Source organism: Bos indicus x Bos taurus, chromosome 4 (genome assembly GCF_003369695.1).
Source record: "Bos indicus x Bos taurus breed Angus x Brahman F1 hybrid chromosome 4, Bos_hybrid_MaternalHap_v2.0, whole genome shotgun sequence".
In the NCBI taxonomy this organism is placed as follows: Eukaryota; Metazoa; Chordata; class Mammalia; order Artiodactyla; family Bovidae; genus Bos; species Bos indicus x Bos taurus.
The window spans coordinates 110540481-110566020 of record NC_040079.1 but is presented as its reverse complement, the minus strand read 5'-3'; the positions used below and the strand labels follow the sequence as shown (position 1 = coordinate 110566020).

The 25540-nt window shown below is 42.1% G+C and overlaps 2 pseudogenes; both read right to left on the bottom strand.

Moving 5' to 3' along the window:
* Positions 1 to 511: 511 nt before the first annotated feature.
* On the bottom strand, positions 512 to 3420 carry LOC113890932 (annotated as a pseudogene).
* A 19620-nt stretch (positions 3421 to 23040) lies between these two features.
* Positions 23041 to 25330, bottom strand: LOC113890930 (annotated as a pseudogene).
* Between the last annotated feature and the right edge of the window lie 210 nt (positions 25331 to 25540).

Here is a 25540-nt window from a genome sequence, read left to right as displayed (position 1 = left end):
CAATCACCATCTGCAGTGATTTTGGAGCCCAAAAAAATAAAGTCTGACACTGTTTGTTTCCCCATCTATTTCCCATGAAGTGATGGGACCAGATGCCATGATCTTAGTTTTCTGAATGTTGACTTTTAAGCCAACTTTTTCACTCTCCTTTTTTACTTTTAGCAAGAGGCTCTTTAGTTCTTTTTCGCTTTAACACTTTAAAAAAGACTAAAAACATCTCTTCTATTTAGGGGTCATGAAGTCTGAATTTTTATAATTATATGTTATTCTTATTATCTTGAGAAAAGAGTGACTTGTTTGTGACTCATCACATTCTTCAAAGTGAAGGAACCCTTAGTATGCTAGTTATCTATTCCTGTGTTTAAAAACTGGCCCAAAATTTAGCAACTTGAAACAATATAGTTTCTGTGGGTCAGAAATACAGATGTGTATTAGCTTGGTCCTCTGCTTCATGATCCCTCATGTGACTATAACCAAGACGTTGCTTAGGGCTAGGGTCTCAACCAGAAGCTCAATGGGGGAAGGATTCAATTTCAAGCTTATTTACATGGTTATTGGCAGGAATAATTGTTGCAGTACTGAGGGCCTCAGTTCCTTTCTGACTATTGACCAGAAGCAACCCCCAGTTCCTGGCCACGTGGGCCTCTTCACCGCTGCAATTTATTTCATCAAAGCTGCCAAGAGAGAGAAAGTCTGCCAGGAATTCACAATCTTTTCTAGCTTAATCACAGAAATAACATCCCCTCAAAACTGCCATATTCTATGGTTTAGAAACAAAGGGAGAGAAATACCTGGAAGCAAGGATCACTGGAGTCCATCATAGAGACAAATGGACCACACTTGGGAATTGAAGAAACCAAAGAAGGAAAAAAGAAAAACTGAAAGGGTAATCTTCATCTTCTCAACTTTTTTAGGACAGCAGTCCTAAACAGTATCCCTCAGCCAGTAAACTGCTCCCAGGAGAGCTGATTAGGAAACTAGTCAAGAGGTAGAAAAGGGCAATCCAAGGAGGACTGCAAGTCGGTTTGGCAATAACTTCTAAAGATTATAGCAGGGGGGGAAAAAATTAAGATAAGTTATTTTAAAGTATTTTAATTCGAAATTAGAAAAAGACTTTTAGCAGAATTGGAACAAAAATATAAGAAGAAAAGGACAACATATTTTGGAAAACAGACTGGTCAATTCTCAGCAGTAACAGTGAAAAATGTTAAGTAATTGCTAATGGGCATTTCCTAAAAATAGAATGCTTCCAAATTCTGTCATCTTGTACGTTATCCTCCACATTGACTCTTTTTAATCTAAAATGAGATTTATTGCATTTCATGCAGTTTGAAGTCCAAGCAGCAAAGGAGACTGTCACAAATTTCAATGCATTTAAAAATAAAATAAAGTTAAAAATGAGGGGAGTGAGGGAGAGGGAAAATGCACAAAGTTCTAGTCTCCTTGGGTCCCTGGAAGAGAAGGGTTTGGGAATGAAACCATCCACTCTCCATGACAAATGAGTCTCTTAAATGCAAGGAATGTTCCCACCGCCTCTGAATGCAAACCCAAGGAGCTCTGGGGCAGGAGCAGGGACCTGGGGAGAGGAGCAGTAGAGGAAAGGAAGCTACACACATCACCTAACTTTACCTGAGGGCAGAACAAGGTGGCGAATCCTGAGGCAACAGCTGATCTAAGAGTCAGGAGATTACACACAGCCCCAAAGGGATCTACTCCTAAAAGAAGTGGTGGTAAGAACCAAAAAAAGAAAAATAAAAGAAATATTTCTTCAGCCACACTCTTTGAGAAAATGTCATAAATATGCTATTCAATATTTTCATATCATAGCATTGGACACACAGCTCAACACAGTGAAATATTGATTGCCTGGAGGAAAAAAAAAGGGAAAAAAGGAAATAAAAAAATATTACATCTTCCATCCTTCTGTTGGAAAATCTCGGCCCTCAAGCATGGGACCTACTACACCAGAGACCTAGCCTGCAGGAGGCACTGAGGTCCACAGGGTCCTGTGTGGAGGGAGGCAGTGCCCACCACCTAGGGCGGAATGGCACAAAATTGTGTTGGGTGTCCTTGGCCTTGCCAGCTCAGGCCCGCCATCACGTCACGGCTCACCTGGGGGCTCTGCCTGTCAGAGCACTGGACAGCTGACTGGATAAACACCAGCTAGGGGAGTTCCTGGCCGGGAGGCATGGTGACTCGCTGGATCTGGTAGAGCTGTTTCGAGGGGTGGGGAGGAGAGGGTGAGGTCACCCTGGGGAGAGAGGCATGCAGCTTCCTAGAGGCCTTGGAGTTGGTTGGGGCCCCAGATAACCCAACAGCTACTGCAAGGCAACGGAGGGAGGAGGGGAAGTGGAGCTCTGCAGGGGCTGGGAGCAACCAACACAGGAGGCAACTGCCCTGTATGTGGGGAGAGGGTGTGTGTGGTGAGCGGGGAAGAGGTGCGGGGGAGTTGCATTTCCAGGTCTCTGGAACTTCCTGGCTTCCACTTCTCTGGAGGCTGTCTCTCCAGTTGGCTCTGAGCTCTTGAGCTTGCTGCATGCTGTTCCTCCCTCCGTCCGTGAACTGGCTGAACTGCTGCTCTTGCTGGCTCTCCCTCTGCGTGATCTGTGAGCACTGGTGGCACGCGTCTGAGTCTGTCCCGGCACCACGTGGGGTGCTTAAGGGCCCCCTTACAGGCTGGGCTAAGCGAGTACACTGCAGCTGGCCGCCATGCGGGGGCACCGGGATCTGCTGGATCTTGCCTGTGTTCGGGATGCATCACCTGCACGGTCCATTCAGTGCCGCTCTGGGCCTGCTGGGCTTGACCGTGTGGATGGGCCTGGACCTGCTGACCTTCTTCACCTGCATGGTCACGGGTGTGGTCTGGCCCTTCTGAGGCTGTGCAACAATGATCTGCCCAGGCTTGATGGTGCTTGTGGAGCTGGGGGTCTGCTGGCCTTGCTGCTGCCCCGGGACTTGATCGGCAGTGGGCTGCTGAGCCAACCTGCAGCAGTCCTGGACAGGTTCAGCAAGAGTCACATACCAGCGCAGCTTCTCCTGATGCTTTGCTGGTTTCCACTCATCTCTCGGAACATCAGTGAGAAAGTCAAACTCATCACATCTTGTAATTGCCATGGCAATGTCATGCCTCTGAAGAGTCTGGTGCTGGTTCTCCTCTGTGTGGATCCAGGCCCCAAGAGTCAACTCTGTGATAAAAATCTGGGCTTCCTTGGCAAACAACACAGGGGCTTCTGCACTGACCATCTTCACATCGCCAGCCAGTTTCATAATCTTCTTAATACGAGCCAGTGGGAGTTTCTGTACTCAGAAATCTTTCACTGTTAAATTCCAGATTTCTCCCGTGACACGAGGCCAGAAGGAATGCAGAGTTTGCTGGGCACCACTGCTGCTAGCACCACCAAATCCCCCTCCTGGGGACATTCTGACAAACGCCTCGACTGGGAAGTCCAGGGACCAGCAGGAGCCGCCTCAGCACTTGGGCAGCGGGGCGGGGCAGAGAGCGGGGCAGGGCAGAGAGCGGGGCAGATGGCTGGGCACTATGGCGGGGGAGAGGGGAGCATGGGTCACCGAGAACCGAGAACGGAGAGCGAGAACCCGGGCGGGTACGGCGGGGGAGGGGGAGCGCGCATCATAAGGAACCAGAACAGAGAGCGCCAGAAACCATGCCAAGAACAACGTGGCAGCCATGCCGTTTACACCACGTCCCCCCTTTACCCTCCCCCTCCCTTGGCACCTTCCACAGTGATTCTTTTAAGTTGAAATAAGAGCAAGGACCACTTTTATGGTCTTGTCAAGAGGCAGCTGTGACTATGATATGATTATGATCATATGATCATACTATGACTTTTCCTTTCTTTAACTTTAGGCTTATTTAAATGCTGCTTTATTGCACGAAAATCCTTATATAATATCAATTTTGAAAAGCAAATGTTAAAGACACAAATCTAATAATAATAATATACCAATTGGTTCATTAATTATAACAAAAGCATCATATTAATCTAAGATGCTAATAATCATGCAAACTGGGTGTGGGTAGGGTATATGGAAACTTTCTTTAGTATCTTCATAATTTTTATGTAAATCTAAATGTGTTTTTATGACCCAGCAATCCCACTGCTGGGCATACACACCGAGGAAACCAGAATTGAAAGAGACACGTGTACCCCAATGTTCATCGCAGCACTGTTTATAATAGCCAGGACATGGAAGCAACCTAGATGCCCATCAGCAGATGAATGGATAAGAAAGCTGTGGTACATATACACAATGGAGTATTACTCAGCCATTAAAAAGAATACATTTGAATCAGTTCTAATGAGGTGGATGAAACTGGAGCCTATTATACAGAGTGAAGTAAGCCAGAAAGAAAAACACCAATACAGTATACTAACGCATATATATGGAATTTAGAAAGATGGTAACAATAACCCTGTATACGAGACAGCAAAAGAGACACTGATGTATAGAACAGTCTTTTGGACTCTGTGGGAGAGGGAGAGGGTGGGATGATTTGGGAGAATGGCATTGAAATACGTATAATATCATATATGGAACGAGTCGCCAGTCCAGGTTCAATGCATGATACTGGATGCTTGGGGCTGGTGCTCTGGGATGACCCAGAGGGATGGTATGGGGAGGGAGGAGGGAGGAGGGTTCAGGATGGGGAACACATGTATACCTGTGGCGGATTCATTTCGATATTTGGCAAAACCAATACAATATTGTAAAGTTTAAAAATAAAATAAAATTTTAAAAAAATAAATAAAAATAGGAAGGTTGGCTTTTTAAAAAGTAAATAAATAAAATGTAGGTCTTCATAGAACCGTTCAACTTCAGCTTCTTCAGCGTTACTGGTTGGGGCATAGACTTGGATTACCGTGATATTGAATGGTTTGCCTTGGAAACGAACAGAGATCATTCTGTTGTTTTTGAGATTGCATCCAAGTACTGCATTTCAGACTCTTTTGTTGACCATGATGGCTACTCCATTTCTTCTGAGGGATTCCTGCCCACAGTAGTAGATATAATGGTCATCTGAGTTAAATTCACCCATTCCAGTCCATTTTAGTTTTCTGATTCCTAGAATGTCGACATTCACTCTTGCCATCTCCTGTTTGACCACTTCCAATTTGCCTTGGTTCATGGACCTGACATTCCAGGTTCCTATACAATATTGCTCTTTACAGCATCGGACCTTGCTTCTATCACCAGTCACATCCACAGCTGGGTATTGTTTTTGCTTTGGCTCCATCCTTTCATTCTTTCTGGAGTTATTTCTCCACTGATCTCCAGTAGCATATTGGGCATCTACTGACCTGGGGAGTTCCTCTTTCAGTATCCTACCATTTTGCCTTTTCATACTATTCATGGGGTTCTCAAGGCAAGAATACTGAAGTGGTTTGCCATTCCCTTCTCCAGTGGACCACATTCTGTCAGATCTCTCCACCATGACCCGCCCGTCTTGGGTTGCCCCATGGGCATGGCTTAGTTTCATTGAGTTAGACAAGGTTGTGGTCCTAGTGTGATTAGATTGACTAGTTTTCTGTGCGTATGGTTTCAGTGTGTCTGAACATTACCCACCAGATATTTTACAAGGGAAAAACATTGAAAATTGCTTCAACATTTTCACATCTCTTATACAGCCCAAAATGAGAAGTCTGACCCAGAGATAATCATCGACAAGAACCAAGTTCATAATTTCCGTATTCAGGGCACTTTGAAGGGTTTAGTGGGAAGCAATCAAGATGACTAAGGATACCTTTATTCAGGATAAAAATTAAGGATAAAGGAATTTTGGTTTCTTGAAAGTAAGTATCTAACCGTAATCCTCACTTACAAAAATGTCTACATTCTTGTCTACACTACTCTGGGGGAGAGTGTCAGGCTAGTTCATCTATCTAAACTCATAACAAGTTTCACTTGGCTATAACAGAACAAATGAACCTAAATCCTGAGAGAAAGGGTTATTAAATATTTTAATGGGTTACCAATAGAAGCCATGGGTCCTTCTTTGGAGTTATTTTTAAAAACAGGAAATCTTCTCTTTAAGATAGCCTAGCAGAAGTCTTGCTCTAAAATAGAACGTGATCTCTAACATACTGTGAATCTTTTGTGTGTATGGCCATTGCTGATTCTCCTACTCTAGTTTCTTTGTGTCTCCTATTGGTGACCTTTCCTCTAATCTCTTTTATCTTGGGTATTGATACCTCCTGTTTCTCAACATCCTAAGCACGGCAGAGTTTCTGGTTAGCTTCCGACACTGTCTCAGTTTAGAATGAAAAGTGAAGACATATTCTCCATCCATAACTGAAACATAACACTATGCCTAATTTCTGGTTTTGAAACCTTGAGATGTTTTCTCATTTATGCCACCCACAGAATTTCCTTCTAAATTCTGAACGTATAGAATTCTGTCATTGGAGAGGAAGCCTTCAAAGGTTTTGAGATTTTGCCAGTTACTGGAAGGGTTTTATTGGCTGCAAGTTATGATTGAAATTATTTACTTGCTATTCAGTTTAATATGTTTAGAGACATTTCTAAATAGGCTGCCTCAGGCTTTTCAGTGATATCTAGAATAATGATGTAAAAACTGTACAACAGTGTGGGAAATAAAAGATAAGTTTAGAGGAAAACAGCTCAAGTCCCCAAAGAAAACCCACTCCAGTGTTCTTGCCTGGAGAATCCCATGGACAGAGGAGCCTGGCAGGGCTACAGTCTATGGGGCTGCAGAGTCGGACATGACTGGAGTGACTGAGCGAGCACGCACACACCCCAAAGAATTCTTTAATAAACACTTCTGTGTTTCTGTCACACACACTCTCCTCCTGTGCTTCCATCTTAGTATCTATTATCCCTGCATAAGGAGCTTCCAAGTAGGTGAGGAATTTCGGCATCCACGTGTATGAATGTGTGTATATGTGTGTGTATGCCTGTAGCATTTGCATATACACATAACAGATGGAAGAGTTGGTAGCACATAAGGCATATCATATGTACTCCAGACTCCAATGAAGATGAAAAATATATTTCTGAGAAGAAAACTGATAATTTGCATATAGATAGATACTGATACAGCCAACTCCCTGCTTCCTATTTCTTTCATCATTTTGAACCCCTGCAGCAAAGGTATGCCCAGGACCACACACTATTTTTTCTCCATAGTAGAAATTATGAGTTTGCATATGTGAAAACAAAGGATATCCTGAGTTCACATGTAAAAACCTTGTGAGAAGAAAAATGCAGTATTCATCACTGTCTTCAACAGAACAGAAAAGGTCAAATAAGAGAGGATATTAAAAAAAAAAAACTGATAAAGCATTAACTGAGAACATTAAATGATCCAACCTAATATTTCCACAAGATCTAATTGACAGACATCATTCCATCGAAAAGAAAAGAGGCTTCTTTTTATAACCCCTCTTCCTCAGTAAGGTTGGTTTCCATAGCCACAGGCTTGTCAGCCGGCTGGCTTGGTTAATGATGACCCTGGGGAGCCAACAAGATGGCCTCTATTTCCCCATTTCTATTTGCAAACCACAGCCAAACTGGTTCTAGAAGTTGTCTGAGAAGGAGGCTGTGTCCCCAAAGAGGCTAATACTGTCTGATCAGCAACATCCTCAATAAAAAGCAGAGACAGCAATTATTGCTTTGTCTACAATCCAGTACTCTCTTAGGGAGCAGCAACGGTGTCATGGAATTCCCCTCAGTCTGAGGAGAAGGGCAAACAAATCCATCACCCTATCAGACAACTTGGATGCTTTTTCATGAAAACCCAGAGGTCCCAGGGTTTCTTTCTGAACCTCAGGTGCTTTATCTATAAACAGAGATGTTTGCTTGGTCTCTTCTGTTCCAATGTGCTGATTCTGCTCTGTGACCTAACAATTTCTGTTCCACCATAAAAAGTTCGCGTGGCCTTTCCTGCCCCACTTCTCTTTTCCAGTGGTGACCACACGACAAAGCACGAGTCCCCAGAGTACCAGCAGGACACTCTCTGGTTTGTCAGGCCAAAAGCCCCATAATTTCTCCGCCTTTGTAACTCACTCTTTTAGCTCTAGCCTGATTTGGGAATGAAACACTCAAGATATAGAACACTAAGTTTGTCGAAAGTACATCATCTTTCAAAAGGACAGCAAGAAGCCTTTGTTGATCACTCTGACCTTCCAAGTTATTATCCATTTTCTCTCCTTTTCTTGACAAATTTAATTATGTGGTCTACCGAACATCACCTCTGCTACTGTCACCAAACCCCTTTTTAAATACCTAAGATTAGATAACTATCAATACTCCACTGATGCATGTCTCTTGAAGGTCAAAAATGACTGAATTAGGCTAAGGCTGATGAGCTTTTCTCAGTCCTCATTATTTTCTATCTTTTTCCAGCATTTGGCACAGCTAATGACCTCCTATTATTCAAATTATGTTCCCTCCTGGATTCTATGATGCTGTCGTATCCAAGTGATCCATTCTGTGGCTGCCGTCTCCATCTCCTTTGGTTTAACTTCCACCTCCTGGTACCCAAATGTGTGTTTTCCCAAAGTCCTGACCTCTGTTCTTCAATCTTTCACTCCATGCCCAATCCCTCTAAAACTTCATCTACCTCCATCTTCAATTATCATCTCTATATTGATAATCTCCGAATAGACTTTTATGACTTTCAAGTCCATAGCTCTTTTCATGGCTCTTTAGATTTACCTACTGGAAATTTCCCCTTTAATCATTCTGTTCTAACTTTTAAATCAAAATACCCAAAGGTGAAGGCTTTATCTTCACAGCTCCCAAAGCAGCTCACTGTCCACAACGTCTCTATTTGGTCAGTAGAAACGCCAATTTGGAGACCTGAACATTTGCTTTACATTTCACGTGAAAAAGTGAAAGTTAGTCGCTCAGCCATGTCCGAATCTTTGCAATCCCATGGACTGTAGCCCACCAGGCTCCTCTGCCCACAGAATTCTCCAGGCAAGAGCACTGGAGTGGGTTGCCATTTCCTTCTCCAGGGGATCTTCCTGACCCAGGAACTGAACCCAGGTCTCCTTCACTGCAGACATATTCTTTACCATTTGAGCCACCAGGGAAGCACATTTCATGTGGTAAATATGAACTGATGGTCTCTTTTATGCCAGGCAGATTTCTAAGTACTAGAAACACAACCATAAGGCCCAATCCTTGTCCTCCCACTCTACTTACTCTATCAGATATTTATCCCATATCCCTTTTAAATTGGGATTATAATACTTTCCCCAAATCATCTCCTCTTTGAATTTCGCTTTTCCTTTCCATACATACCTCAAAATTCTACTTATATACAAAGTTCTAAAGTAATCCTTTATTTCTTCTTCCTTTACACCCTACTGGTTTCTAAGTTCTATCAAACTTCCTTTGTAATATTACTCATGTTGTATGCTATGTCACTTCAGTTTTGTCTGACTCTTTGTGGCACTATGGCCTATAGCCTGCCAGGCTCCTCTGTTCATGGGATTCTCCAGGCAAGAATATTGGAGTGGGTTGCCATGCTGTCCTCCAGGGAATCTTCTGGATCCAGAGATGGAGCTCACAGGCGGGTTCTTTACTACTAGTGCCATGGGAGAAGCCCTCAAACTCAACAGTAAACATTTACTGGGTGTCTTCCAGCTGCTGAGCACTGTGCTAAGCCAGGACAACACAACGATTAAGTACGACAAAAAGTCTCTGCCTTCAAAACTTCAGAGTTAGTGTAAGAAAGAGACAGGTAAACCAATAATTACCGTGCAGCAGGACAAACAGTATATTGGGCCTAAAAGAGAAGCCCTTAACCTGACTTGGACTCAGGGAAGTCTTCCCAAAGATGGTGACTCTTGAGCTGAGCTGTAAAATAGCACATTGTGCTCACCCACCAGACTGGGGCATTCCAGACAGGACAAGAGTAACCTGTTCAGGATGAGCACAGGGAGTGACAAGCAAGAGGGGAGACTGAGAAAGTGGAAAGGGGTCACACTAAACATAGAGTCACGGCATTATAGGCTGAATTGGGTACTTCAGAAAGATCTGTTAAAGTCCTCCTAGCCCCTGGTACTTGTAAATGTGACAAATAGGGTCTTGGCACATGTAATCAAGCGAAGATGGGATCATTGGGATGAGCCCTAATCCAAGATGACTGATGTACTTATAGAAGAGAAAAATTCACAGGCATAGAAGACAGGCTGGCGTTTGCCCAAGGGAGAGGTTGGGGAGGGATAGAGTGTAAGGGTGGGGTTAGCAGATATGAGCTGCTGCTAAGTCACTTCAGCCGTGTCCGACTCTGTGCGACACCACAGACAGTACTTTTTATATAAAATATGTAGAATTGATAAACAACAAGGTCCTACTATATAGTACAGAGAACTATATTCAAAAATCCTATGATAAGCCATGGTGGAAAAGAATATTAAAAAAGAATGTATGTATACATAAATGCCTGCATGCTCAGTCGCTTTGGTCATTTCTAACTCTTTGTGATCCCATGGACCGTAGCCCACAGGCTCCTCTGTTCATAGGATTTTCCCAGTAAGAATACTGGAGTGGGTTGCCATGCCCTACTTCAGGGGATCTTCCCCACCCAGGGATCAAACCCACATCTCCCACGTCCTCTGCATTGCAGATGGATTCTTTACCACTCAGTCCCCAGGGAAGCCTATATATATAAATAACTGAATCACTTTGCTGTATAGTAGTAATTAACAAAACATTGTACATCAACTATAATTCCATTTTACAGAATGAAAAAACAAAGAAGAGAAAAATTCCACGAGAAGGCAGACACACTCGGGGAGAACACTCCATGACAATGGAATCAGATACAGAAGCACGGCAGCTGCAAGCCAAGGCATGCCTGAGGTTACTAGAAGAAAAGGCCAGGAAGTACCCTCACCCAGACGATGACCTTACCAACACCTTGATTTCAAGCCTTTAGCCTCCAGGACTGAGAGAATTTTACTGAGAGAGAAAGCTGGCTTAAAACTCAACATCCAAAAAACAAAGATCCAGTCCCATCATTTCATGGCAAATAGATGGGGAAACAATGGGAACAGTGACAGACTTTATTTTCTGGGGCTCCAAAATAACTGCAGATGATGACTGCAGCAATGAAGTTGAAAGATGCTTGCCTCTTGGAAGAAAAGTTATGACCAACCTAGACAGCATATTAAAAAGTAGAGGCGTTACTTTGCCAAAAAAGGTCCATCTAGTCAAGGCTATGGTTTTTCCAGTGGTCATGTATGGATGTGAGAGTTGGACTGTGAAGAAGGCTGAGCGCCGAAGAACTGACGCTTTTGAACTGTGGTGTTGGAAAAGACTCTTGAGAGTCCCTTGGACTGCAAGGAGATCCAACCAGTCCATCCTAAAGGAGATCAGCCCTCAATATTCATTGGAAGGACTGATGCTGAAGCTGAAACTTCAATACTTTGGCCACCTGATGTGAAGAACTGACTCGTTGGAAAAGACCCTGATGCTGGGAAAGACTGAGGGCAGGAGGTAGAAGGGGACAACAGGATGAGATGGTTGGATGGCATCACTGACTGAGTGGACATGAGTTTGAGCAAGCTCCAGGAGTTGGTGATGGACAGGGAAGCCTGGCGTGCTGCTGTCCATGGAGTCGCAAAGAATCAGACACTACTAAGCGACTGAACTGAACTGAGAGAGAATAAATTTCTGTACAGCTGATTGTACTTAAACCAAAATAACAAAATTTACATTTAATACCTCTAAGATGGACTGCAAGGAGATCCAACCAGTCCATTCTGAAGGAGATCAGTCCTGGGATTTCTTTGGAAGGAATGATGCTAAAGCTGAAACTCCAGTACTTTGGCCACCTCATGCCAAGAGTTGACTCATTGGAAAAGACTCTGATGCTGGGAGGGATTGGGGGCAGGAGGAGAAGGAGACGCCAGAGGATGAGATGGCTGGATGGCATCACTGACTCGATGGACATGGGTTTGGGTGGACTCCGGGAGTTGGTGATGGACAGGGAGGCTTGGCGTGCTGTGATTCATGGGTTCACAAAGAGTCGGACACAACTGAGCAACTAAACTGAACTGACTGAAGATGTCCCTACTTCTGTTCATCTCATTCCTACTCATCCTTCAGTTCTAGCTCAGCTCTCATTTCCATGAAGCCTTTTGTCATCAATGGAATGTTTGATTCTATTTCACCACCATTCACTGAGCACCTACCATATTCAATATATTTTATGCTTCCCAGTGGCAAAGAATCTGCCTACTGGTTTCTTGGGGGAGTTTCCTGCAGGAGTCACAAGAGATACAGGTTTGATTCCCGGGTTGGGAAGATCCTCTGAAGTAGGAAAGGGCAACCCACTCCAGTATTCATGCCTGGGAAATCCCATGGACAGAAGAGCCTGGAGGGCTACAATCCATGGGGTTGCAAAGAGTTGGACACAAATGAATGAGTAAGCACACTCATGTACAGATAAAACAAAATCGTTTTCAAATCCAAAACCATGGTTCCTTTCACAAAAGAGTTTACAAACCAAGCAACAGAAAACAGACCACGGTATTATTGTTTCAACCAACAGATATGTACTGAGTGCTACTATATGTGCAGCATGCTCACAGTTTTTGATGAAACAGTGACCAAAACTAACCAAAGTGCTTGTGCTAATGGCACTTACATTAGGCAGGAGGCAGTCGGGAGCAGGAGCAGAGAACAGACTATAAAACAAACAAAAAAACAGCTTAAAACATATGGTATATCTGAATGTGATAAGGACAATAAATACAGCAGGAAAGGGAAATCAGAATGGATTCTGCAAGGGGGACTACTTCTCTGCATCTAAAATCTGATGGATTGAACTTAATGGTGAAAGACTGAATGGTTCAGTCTTATGAGAGGGATAAGATAAAAACATCCATTCTCACTACTTCTATTCAACATTGTAATAAAGGTTCTAGACATGGCAATTAGGGAAGAAAATAAAGTAAAAGGTATCCATATTGGAAAGCAAAAAATAAGATTATACCTATTTGCAAATCACATGACCTTGTATATAGAAAATCCTAAGAGATCCACTTAAAAAAATTATTGAAACTAATAAACAAGTTTGGTAAGGTGCCATAATACAAGATCAATATACAAAACACAATTGTACTTAATTAGTAATGAGAAATAAGAAAATTGAAAGTGAAATTAAAGAAACAATTTCACTTACAATATTAGCAAAAGATAAAATACTTAATAAATTTAACAAAAGGAGTGCAAAACTTCTACTCTAGAAACTATAAAATATAACTGAAAGAAATTAAAGAAGGCCTAAATAAATGGAAATATATCAGTGTTCATGGAGTAGAGACAAAATTATTAAGATGGCATTAGTACCCACAATGATCTACAGATTCATCAAAATCTCTACCTAAATACCAGCTGGTATCTCTGCAGAAATTGACAAGCTGATGCTAAAATTCATACAGAAACTCAAGAAACTCAGAATAGCCAAAAAATCTTGAAAAAGTAGAAAACATTCCTGATTTCAGACTTTTCTTCAAAACTATCGTTATTAAAATAGTAGGTACTAGCCTAAGAATAGATACATAGATCAATAGAATAGAATTGAGAGTCTAGAAATAAACCCTCACATTTACAGTCAATTGATTTTTGGCAAGGGTGCCAAGACAATTTAATGTGGCAAGAAAAACCTTTTCCAAAAAGTGATGCTGGGTGAGATACCTTGATATTCACATGCTATCCTAACTCACATCATACACAAAAATAACTCAAATGTCCATCAACTGATGAGTAGACAAAATGTGGTATATTCATACAATAGAATATTATTCAACAATATATGAAGCTCTAATGCTTGCTACAACATGGATGAAACTTGAAGACATTATACTAAGTGAAAGAAGGCAATTACATAAGAATTATTATATAATTCCATTCAAATAAAATATCCAGAATATGTAAATCTAGACAGACCAAAAGTAGAACACAGTTGCCTAGGGCTGAGGAGGTTAGGGGAATGGGAAATGGCTGCTAATGGATATGAGGTTTCTTTTTGAGATGATAGAAATGTTTTAAAATCAGTTGTGGATGGTTCTGCAACTGTGAATACACTTATGACAACTGAATTGTACACTTTGAGTGAACTGAACGGTTTGTGGATTATACCTCAATAAAGCTGTCATGTTTTTTAATTGATTGGTTGACTTGGTCAGATGCCTACACCTTAGCTGCAAAGAAGTGTGGGAAAGTGACTATCTGGCTTTTTTCATCTTCCTCCTACCAAAACTCATATGGTAAAGAATGCTCCAAATCTAGAAGGATAACTCAGGTCCTAGTCAGACTCAAAATCTGGACAAATATTTTCTAAGGTGGTTAAGTGTATAATAAGTACTGTGAGTTGAAAGTGTAATAAGTAAAACCAAGTGCAAAAGGAATGAAGTCTCCCAGGAGGAGAAAAGTTTTTTGAGAGGAAAAGCGCTGATAGTGCCCTTTCCTAAGCTCATTCAGCACATGTTGTACTCTCCTGTCATGGGTATATATTATTCTTATCTCCTCTAAGAAACTGTAAGATCACTGAGAGCTACCTGCAGGTCTCAACCAAATCGCAAGTCCCAAACGGTCAGTAGTTGATTAACCGAGTTGTGATATCATACACGTTCGCAACTGTGGGTTTTACTATTTTAAGTCTAGGATGATTTTTATCCAGCTTTTAAAACTATGCAGTAACTGAAAGATTTTGGAGCTTTTACATTGAGGGGCTCTCATGTCACTGGATGACTGGTTTACTGTGCTTGCGCTGCTCAGTCACTCAGTCACGTCTGACTCTGCACCTCCATGGACTGCAGGCACCAGGCTCTCTGTCCACAGAATTAAGAATACTGGAGTGGATTGCCATTTCCTATTCTTGTTTCCAAATGTAGCTAAGATTGGCATTTTAGTAACAAACTACTCTCCTTCTGACTTTTGCTTAGACAAATATTTTCAATTAATGGGTTGATTACCCTACTTTGTTAGGACCTACTTCAGCTCTTTACAAAGCATCTTGTACTCTTAACTTGATTAAAGCTCTGCTGCTGCTAAGTCGCTTCAGTCGTGTCTGACTAATTGAAAATGAAAGTCATGTAAACCCCTCCAGCATTTAAGCAAAGGTGAGGGGGAACCCAGGACACCAAGATCTGTAATTTTTACAATATCCAAATGTGTTTTTCAGTTCAGTTCAGTGCAGTTCAGTCCCTCAGTCGTGTCCAACTCTGCGATCCCATGAATCGCAGCACGCCAGGCCTCCCTGTCCATCACCAACTCCCGGAGTTCACCCAAACTCACGTCCATCGAGTGAGTGATGCCATCCAGCCATCTCATCCTCTGTTGTCCCCTTCTCCTCCTGCCTCCAATCCCTCCCAGTATCAGAGTCTTTTCCAATAAGTCCTTCACATGAGGTGGCCAAAGTATTGGAGTTTCAGCTTCAGCATCATTCCTTCCAAAGAAATCCCAGGGCTGATCTCCTTCAGAATGGACTGGTTGGATCTCCTTGCAGTCCAAGGGACTCCCAAGAGTCTTCTCCAACACCACAGTTTAAAAGCATCAATTCTTCAGCATTCAGCCTTCTTCACAGTCCAACTCTCACATCCATACATGACCACTGGAAAAACCATAGCCTCGACTAGACGAACCTTTGTTGGCAAAGTAATGTCTCTGCTTTTGAATATGCTATCTAGCTTGGTCATAACTTTCCTTCCAAGGAGTAAGCGTCTTTTAATTTCATGGCTGCAGTCACCATCTGCAGTGATTTTGGAGCCCAAAAAATAAAGTCTGACACTGTTTCCACTGTTTCCCCATCTATTTCCCAGTGTTTTTATATGACCTTAATTTATCTTAAAAATAACATGTTGCTAAGTCACTTCAGTCGTGTCTGACTCATGCAACCCCATAGAGAGCAGCCCACCAGGCTCCACCATCCCTGGGATTCTCCAGGCAAGAACACTGGAGTGGGTTGCCATTTCCTTCTCCAATGCATAAAAGTGAAAAGTGAAAGTGAAGTCGCTCAGTCGTATCCGACTCTTAGCGACTGCATGGACTGTAGCCTACCAGGCTCCTCTGTCCATTGCATTTTCCAGGCAAGAGTACTGGAGTGGGTTGCCATTGCCTCTCTGATACTTCACTGCTAATAGTAATACTTAATACTGCATTGAGGCAAAGCAACAGGGCATAAAGATAAAACAACACCACCTGTATTTCTTGTGGGCTTACCCTTCCTTTTTAAAAGTTTGTATTTAAGTCACTTTCAATTTACTTCTTCAAAATAATTGCATAGCTAATTACCCTAGATATTTAATCACCCACAGAGCTTAAAGTGTCCCTTTTTTTTTTTTTAACATTATCTATATACCTAGGGTGGAGAAGGCAATGGTACCCCACTCCAGTACTCTTGCCTGGAGAGTCCCATGGATGGAGGAGCCTGGTGGGCTGCAGTCCACGGGGTCGCTAAGAGTCGGACTCGATTGAGCGACTTCACTTTCACTTTTCACTTTCATGCATTGGAGAAGGAAATGGCAACCCACTCCAGTGTTCTTGCCTGGAGAATCCCAGGGAGTGGGGAGCCTGGTGGGCTGCTGTTTCTGGGGTCGCACAGAGTTGGACACGACTGAAGTGACTTGGCAGCAGCAGCAGCATATACCTAGGGAAACAGATGGGGAAACAGTGGAAACAGTGTTAGACTTTATTTTGGGAGGCTCCAAAATCACTGCAGATGGTGACTGCAGCCATGAAATTAAAAGACGCTTACTCCTTGGAAGGAAAGTTATGACCAACCTAGATAGCATATTCAAAAGCAGAGACATTACTTTGCCAACAAAGGTCCGTCTAGTCAAGGCTATGGTTTTTCCAGTGGTCATGTATGGATGTGAGAGTTGGACTGTGAAGAAGGCTGAGCACTGAAGAATTGATGCTTTTGAACTGTGGTGTTGGAGAAGACTCTTGAGAGTCCCTTGGACTGCAAGGAGATCCAACCAGTCCATTCTGAAGGAGATCAGCCCTGGGATTTCTTTGGAAGGAATGATGCTGAAGCTGAAACTCCAGTACTTTGGCCACCTCATGTGAAGAGTTGACTCATTGGAAAAGACTCTGATGCTGGGAAGGCTTGGGGGCAGGAGGAGAAGGGGACAACAGATGATGAGATGGCTGGATGGCATCACTGACTCGATGGATGTGAGTCTGAGTGAACTCCAGGAGCTAGTGATGGACAGGGAGGCTTGGCATGCTGCAGTTCATGGGGTCGAAAAGAGTCGGACATGACTGAGCAACTGAACTGAACTGAACTGATACCTAGAAAGGCTTATGGAAAGTAACAACAACGTAAAAAGCAGATGTTTTCAAATCCTCACTCCAATTTAATTTAAGGGATCCTTACACATCCTGATGCAATTTCGAATCAAGCAGCCTAACTATCACTTGTAAGTTATGAAATTCCAAATGTTGGCATTTTAATCTGTACTTAAGAAGCTCTAAATAACTTACATTTATACTTCTTTCAAGTTTTATGTGCTTAGAGTCTAATAGCCTCTCTTCAAAAGTCAACACAAAAACAGCATGCTTTTGTAAATAAGATGTGCATTCCAACGATAAGTATGTATTGGGTAATCCTTCAGTTTCTATTTTACTGTAACCATGACTGTGCTAGCATTCACAAGTTTTTTCCTACTCTACAGCTAGTGCTTGGGACAATGGATAATGTAAATGTGATTTCATCTGTTTGCTGAATATTTCCAACTGAACAAGGAATATTTTGTTCTTGATCTCAGTGTTCAGAAATAGTGAGATCAGTGTTTCTTTTAGCTTTAAGCTAGAATAAAACAAATAATCTTGGGAAAATTGATTCTGTTAGATCATAATTTTTCTTTCTTAACGAAATCTACAAACTGAGTACCTAATCCTCTAAGTCAGCCACTGGACTTCTGCTATACTATCTTCTGCTGGTATTCTAAAAACTCAAATATTGAGGGAGGAGAGGGGGATCTAGAAAGAATGGCATGATTCAAAGGGATTCAAATATAATGAACATTCGTCTGTGGCATTTTTATACTTCATTTGAGAAAGATAATTTTCTTACCACACCCTATTTGAAACCAGTTTTGTCCCATGATCTTAACTTCAAGCGTATCACTCTCTGACCAGCTCACTCTGTCACACATCCAACATGACACCTACCTCTTCACTGTCCCTGCCCCTCATGTACTCACTTGAAGTGAAGTCACTCAGTTGTGCCCAACTCTTTGCGACCCCGTGGACGGTAGCCTGCACCAAGCTCCTCCATCCATGGGATTTTCTAGGCAAGAGTACTGGAGTGGGTTGCCGTTTCTTTCTCCAGGGAATCTTTCCGACCCAGGGATCGAAGCCCAGGTCTCCCACATTGTAGACAGACACTTTACCGTCTCAGTCACTAGGGAAGTCCCACTTCTCTACTTACTCAGCATCAACTCCAGAGCCAATCACTAAATCATTCCCCTGAGTGACACTCGACTCTCTTTTGCCACCCTTCCTTCTCTAAGTCACTTGGCAAAGCCTCAGCCCTCATTAAATCCTACTCTACCTGCTCCACACAGCTGACTGGTCTCACTTTAAATTATGGCCACTAGTTCTAAGTGGGCCTTCTGTGCTGCCTGGTACTCACATAATTTCCCCCATTAAATCATTGTCCCACTCTCCTAGGCGACTGCATCATCATCTCTACCAGCTCCCTCTCCTTTCTCCACACTCTCAGCTGATGACCTTGCTTCCTATTTCAGTGAAGGAGTCATAGTGGTTCTTTTTTTATTTTCTAATTGGGTAATAATTACAATAAAGTTGTATTGGTTTCTGCCGTGCAACAATGAGAATCAGTCATAACGATTCTTTTAAAACAAATCAAACAGTGCTCTCTGCTCAACACCCTCCAGTGCTTCCCCTTCCCCCTCACAGTGGCTCACAAAGCCCTGCATGATCTGGCCCCACTACCTCTCTGACTTCAGCCGTATCTTCTCCCCTCCATTACTGTTCCTGCCTCATCAGCCTCCTTGCTGTTCAGCTGATACAATCAAGCACTCTCCTACCTCAGGGCCACAGCATTTGTTGTTTCTTCTGCCTAGAATGTTCTTCTCTCGGATATATTTACATGGCTCACTCCTTTGCTTCGTCTTTCTTCTCAGTGAAGTCTTCTCTGACCATCTGATTTAGAGTGGAATTCCCTTTCTTCATCCAGGAACTCCCTTACCCCATTCATGTTTCATTTTTCTCCATACAAGTTATTATCATTTGCATACTATGTTTTAATTATTTGTTTCGTTCTTTGTCTATATCCATTCACTAGAATGTAAGTTTGAGCCTATGGGCCAAGATGGTGGCCTGTCTTGTGCACTGCTGAAACCCCAGCCCCTAAACAGTACCTGGTACATCGTTGTTATTGTTCAGTCGCTAAGTCGTGTCCAGTTCTTTGCAACCCCATGGCCAGGCTTCCCTGTCCTTCACAATCTCATACTGTTGTTGTTGTTTAGTCGCCCAGTCATGTCTGACTCTGCAACCCCATGGGCTGCAGCACGACAGGCTTCCCTGTCTCTCATCTCCCAGAGTTTGCCCAAGTTCATATTCATTACATCAGTGATACCATCCAACTGTCTTATCCTCTGTCACTCCCTTCTCCTGCCCTCAATCTTTCCCAGTATCAGGGGCTTTTCCAAAGAGTCGGTTGCTCACATCAGATGACCAAAATACTGGAGCGTCAGCTTCAGCATCAGCCAGTCTAACGAGTACTCAGGGTTGATTTCCCTTAAGATTGACTGGTTTGATCTCCTTGCTGTCCAAGGGACTTTCAGGAGTCTTCCCTAACACTAGAGTTTGTAGACATCAATTCTTTCGATGTGGTGCCTCCAGCACCTGGGTTCAAAGGCACCACCTCATAGTGGGTACTTAATAAATATTTGTTGGAAAAATGAATGAGTAAATGAGTGAATGAATGAATGGAGCATCTTCACTAAAGGAAGTTAAGTCTAAACCTTACCTTATTGGCTTGCTAGTCTATGTCAGGTTGTTGCCTCTGTAATCATTAACAAAGAACACTTATATCCAAGTTTATATTTGATTGGCAAAAAAGAAGTCAGAGAATCATGAAAATAATATTCACTGCCAGAGTAGAGTTGCTGTGACCAATGCTGTGTCTAGCAGGAGCATCTGTGAGCAGTCTCCTTTGCCCAAAACAAAAAGGAGTGGCTACAGTTCTTTCTCGGAGAAGGCAATGGCACCCCACTCCAGTACTCTTGCCTGGAAAATCCCATGGACGGAGGAGCCTGGTGGGCTGAAGTCCATGGGGTCGCCAAGAGTCGGACACGACTGAGCGACTTCTCTTTCACTTTTCACTTTCATGCGTTGGAGAAGGAAATGGCAACCCACTCCAGTGTTCTTACCTGGAGTAATCCCAGGGACGGTGGAGCCTGGTGGGCTGCCATCTATGGGGTCGCACAGAGTCGGACACAACTGAAGCAACTTAGCAGCGTCATAGTTCTTTCTCAGCAGTTATCTCAGAAATAATGACTCGTAACTCAAAGCTTCTTCTTCTCTAATCATAAGACTCACAAAAATTATATTAGGCCCATGAGATTTGCATAAGGCCTGTTCACATTAACTAATACTACTCATCTCACTACAAAAATGCATCTTAACTAACTAAAGGTTGCCTCCATGTCAAAAGTTATTGGCATGTCTAAGCAATACAAAAGTATTATTTTATTGATATTAATATTTTATTAATTTTAATTAATATTTTATCAATATATATTAAACCAAATTTTATTGTAGCACAAATCACTCAAAAGTGTTTTCTCATTATCTATTTTTAAAGACAGAATTAAATCACGTAGATGTATACCAATACATTACAATCTGGGGTGCTGAGTTAGAAATTTTAACTAAGTAGTGATTTGGGAATTTTTCTGAAGATCAATTTTCACCTTGCAGACTTTAAGTAGGTAATACGAAAGTCATGTATATCACCTGCTTTATAAATTACTTTTTAAGTTCCCTCTCCCATCTCAGCACTCAGAACAACAATCCAGCTGAGCACTGAAAAACTCCTCAAATTTAAACCATTCAAGTGAAATCTGTCTCTGAATGTTAAATATCAGTTTGAGATTTAGTCAGTAAATTAATCACTCATGACCCTGAAGGAGGAAAATGATGGAGGAGGGAGCTGGAAAACACTACAGAATTCAATGCTGCTGAAGAGATGGGACTTGGGAGACTACTAGAGATTACACCAAAGCTAAATTCAAATACAACTTTTCTTTGTGTGATTTTTTTTGTGGTCTCTTTTTTTTCAGTCATCAAAATTAACCACAGAATAGCCACTAGAAAATTCTCATTGGGATGTATTAATTACATAAGCTAGCTTAAATCTATATAAAAGTTTTAAGACAAATTAGCTGACTTAATGCCAACTACAGCGATAGGCTCAACCAATTTATTTATTTTTGTAAAGCTATTTTGCAGTTGATAACCATAGATGTGAAAAACACCTCCCTGGTGGCTCAGCTGGTATAGAATCCATCTGCAATGTGGGAGACCTGTTTTCGACCACTGGGTTGGGAAGATCCCCTGGAGAAGGGAACAGCTACCCACTCCAGTATTGTGGCCTGGAGAAGAGAGTCCACAGGGTCACAAAGAGTTGGACACAACTGAGCAACTTCCACTTTCATTTTTAGTTTCTGTACTAACCATTGTTTACCGGTTCCAAAACGTGCAAGAGCTCCGTAGGGAAGACAGGGAGCGATGAGCTGAGAGAGCAGCCTTCTGTCTCCTGGTAGCACTTGCAGATAGACCCACTTAGTTCAGCTGCCATCTGATACCACTTTCTGTTCTGGAGTGCATGTCTTATCTCCCCCAAGACTGAGCCTAGAGCAGTGCTGGGAGTTTCCTACATCCTCTGCTGTCCATGTGTTCTTTAAGCTTAGGATCATGTCAGATTCACCTTTCTAAATCTTATAAAACTAGCTTCATTGAAGTCATGGATGTATATTTTCCCTATTGAACAACAAGCCTTTAAAAAAATATAACACCCAGTCTGGTTCATCTTTTATTCCCTAACACAGTACCTTAAACCTAGCTCTGTGTGTGTGTGTATATATAATATTTGATGCTGAATGAATGACTGAAAAATAAATAAATGAATATCAAATACTCTATGACCCCTTGATAAGTGCCCTCAGGAAAATACCTTCTACATAGCACAGTGACTTTGTGGTTCAAGTTCTATCCCAGCTGTCTGCTTCAGAGATGGAGAAATCAGAAATATTGATCCCGCAGTAACTTCAGCATAGCTTGGATCAGTCCCAGCAAAATTTACAGTAACTTGTAATATTTATGTCCTAGACCTAGTCCTTTTAAGCTGGTAAGATGAAAGTCAATTTCTCTAGCATTTTAACTAGTTTTTACTAGTTTGGCCACTAGATGGCACTTGAATTAGCCAAGGCTCTAGTTTGGGAAGGGGCTCTGTTCAGAAAGTCCTTTGGTAAATATATAAGATGAAACCTGAAAACACTCATTTTTAAAAATAGATAAAAGACCCTCAGAAAACTTAAATTGTAACTAAATTTATAACATGCTTTACAGTACCAGTTACAGACCACCGCAATAAAGTGAGTCACACAGATTCCCAGTGTATATGAAAGTTATATAGTAGTCTATTAAGGGTATAATAGTATCATGTCTCGGAGAAGGCAATGGCACCCCACTCCAGTACTCTTGCCTGGAAAATCCCATGGATGGAGGAGCCTGGTAAGGCTGCAGTCCATGGGGTTGCAAAGAGTCGGACACGACTGAGCGACTTCCCTTGCACTTTTCACTTTCATGCATTGGAGAAGGAAATGGCAACCCACTCCAGTGTTCTTGCCTGGAGAATCCCAGGGACGGCAGAGCCTGGTGGGCTGCCGTCTTTGGGGTCGCACAGAGTTGGACACAACTGAGCGACTTAGCAGCAGCAGCAGCAGTATCATGTCTAAAATAATACTGTACACACCTTAATTTAAAATAATTTATTGCTTAAAAATGCTAATTATCATGTGAAACTTCAGTGAGTCATATCTTCTTCCTGGTGGGGGAGTCTTGCCTGGATGTTGATGGCTACTAACTGATCAGAGTGGTGGTTGCTAAAGGTTGGGGTGACTCTGGAAACTTCTTAAAATAAGGTTCTCCCTTTCATGAATGATTGTCCTCTGTAGCATGTGATGCTGTTTGACAGCACTTTACCCACAATAGGACTTCTTTCAAAATTGGAGTCAATCAGCTTCAGCCCTGCTGCCACTTTATCAACTAAGTTTATATAATATTTCAAAGCTTTTCTTGTTATTTCAACAGCTTTCACAGTATCATCACCAGTAGATTCCATTTCAAGAAGCCAACTGCTTTACACATTCATAAGAAACAACTTCTCATCCATTAAAGTTTTATTATGAGATTTTAGCAACTCAGTCATATCTTCAGGCTTCACTTTAAATTCTAGTTCTCTTCCTATTTCCACCACATCTGCAGTTTCTTCCTCCACCGTCTTGAACCCCCCTCCCCTCCGCCCCCCGCAAAGTCATCCATGAGGGTTGGATTCAACTTCTGGCAAACAACTGTTAATGTTGAAATTTTACCTCTTCCCTTGAATCACAAAGCTTCTTAATGACATTTAGAATAGTGAGTCATTTCCAAAAGCTTTTTGATTTACTTTGCCCAGATCCATTAGAGGAATCACTCTCTATGACAGCTATAACCTTATAAGATGTGTTTCCTAGTAAAAAGACTCTGTTGAAATTACTCCTTGACCCATGGGCTGCAGAATGGATGTTGTGTTAGCAGGCAAGAAAACAACATTAATCTCCTGTGCATCTCTGTCAGGGCTCATGGGAGACCAGGTGCATTATCAATGAGCAGTGATATTTTGAAAGGAATCTTATTTCCTAAGTATTTTGTCTCAACAGTGGGCTTAAAATATTCAGTAGATCATGTTGTAAACAGATACACTGTCAACTAAGCTTCACTGTTGCATTTATGAGAGCACAGGCAGGGTAGATGGAGCATAATCCTGAACAGCCATAGGATCTTTGGAATGAGAAATGAGCTTCAACCTCAAGTCATTACCTGCATGATCCCCTAAACAAGAGAGCCAGCCTATCCTTTGAAGCTCTGGTGCCAGACATTGACTTCTCCTCTCCAGCTATGTAAGTGCTAGAATGCATCTTCTCCCAACAGAAGGCTGTTCCATCCACATCGAATATCTGTTGTTTAGTGCAGTCACCATCATTAATTATCTCAGCTAAATCTTCTGGATAACTTGCTGCAGCTTCTACATCAGCTCTTGCTGCTTCACTTTGTATTTTTATGTTATGAAGGTGGCTTTTTTCCTTAAACCTTATGAACCAACCCTTGCTAACTTCCAACTTTTTTTCTGAAGCTTCCTCACCTCTTTCAGCCTTCATAGAATTGAGAGTTAGGGCCTTGCTCTGGATTAGGCTTTGGCTTAAGGGAATGTTGTGCCTGGTTTGATCTGCTATCCAGAACATTAAAACTTTCTCCATATCAACATCCTTTGTGTGTTCACTGGAATAGCAAATTTAATTGCTTTCAAGAACCTTTCCTTCACATTAACAGCTTGGCTGTTTGACACAAGAGACCTAGTTTTTAGTCTATCTCAGTTTTCCACATGCCTTCCTCACTAAGCTTAATCATTTCTAGCTTTTGACTTAAAGTGAAGAGACATGTGACTCCTTTCACTTGAATACTTAGAAGCCATTGTAATATTATTAATTGGCCTAATTTCAGTATTGTTGTGTCTCAGGGAATAGGGAGGATCAGGGAGAGAGAAACAGAAAAGGAATCAGCTGGTCAATGGAGAAGTAAAAACACACATTTATCAATTAAGTTCATTGCCTAATATGGGCATGGTTCACAGCACCCAAGAACAACTACAATAGAACATCAAAGATCACTGATCACAGATCACTATAACAAATACAATAATGGTGAAAAACTTTGAAATACTAAAATCTTACCAAAACAAGACATGGAGACATGAAGCGAACAAATGCTATTGGAAAAACAACACTGATAGACTTGCTCAATGTAGGGTTACCACAAACCTTCATTTTGTTAAAAAACAAAATAACTTCCAAGGACAATACAGTGAAGAGCAACAGAATAATGTATGCCTGTATTTGACAACTCTCACTATAGGAGAGGAAGAAAGCACACAAGTGATGATGCCAAGCCTTTGCGTGCCCAAAGGACCGCAGCAAGAATAACCTACATGCCAGGAAAAGACCCTGATGCTGGGAAAGACTGAAGGCAGGAAGAGAAGATGACAGAGGATGAGATGGTTGGATGGTATCACTGATTCAACAGTCATGAACTTGGGCAAACTCTGAGAGATGGTGAGGGACAGGGAGGCCTGGCACGCTGCAGTCCATGGGGTCACAAAGAGTCGGACATGACTGAGTGACTGAACAACTCAACAACAGGAAACACAGACACAAACTCCCCTTGGAAGTCTCCCCTCAGGAGCAGAGAC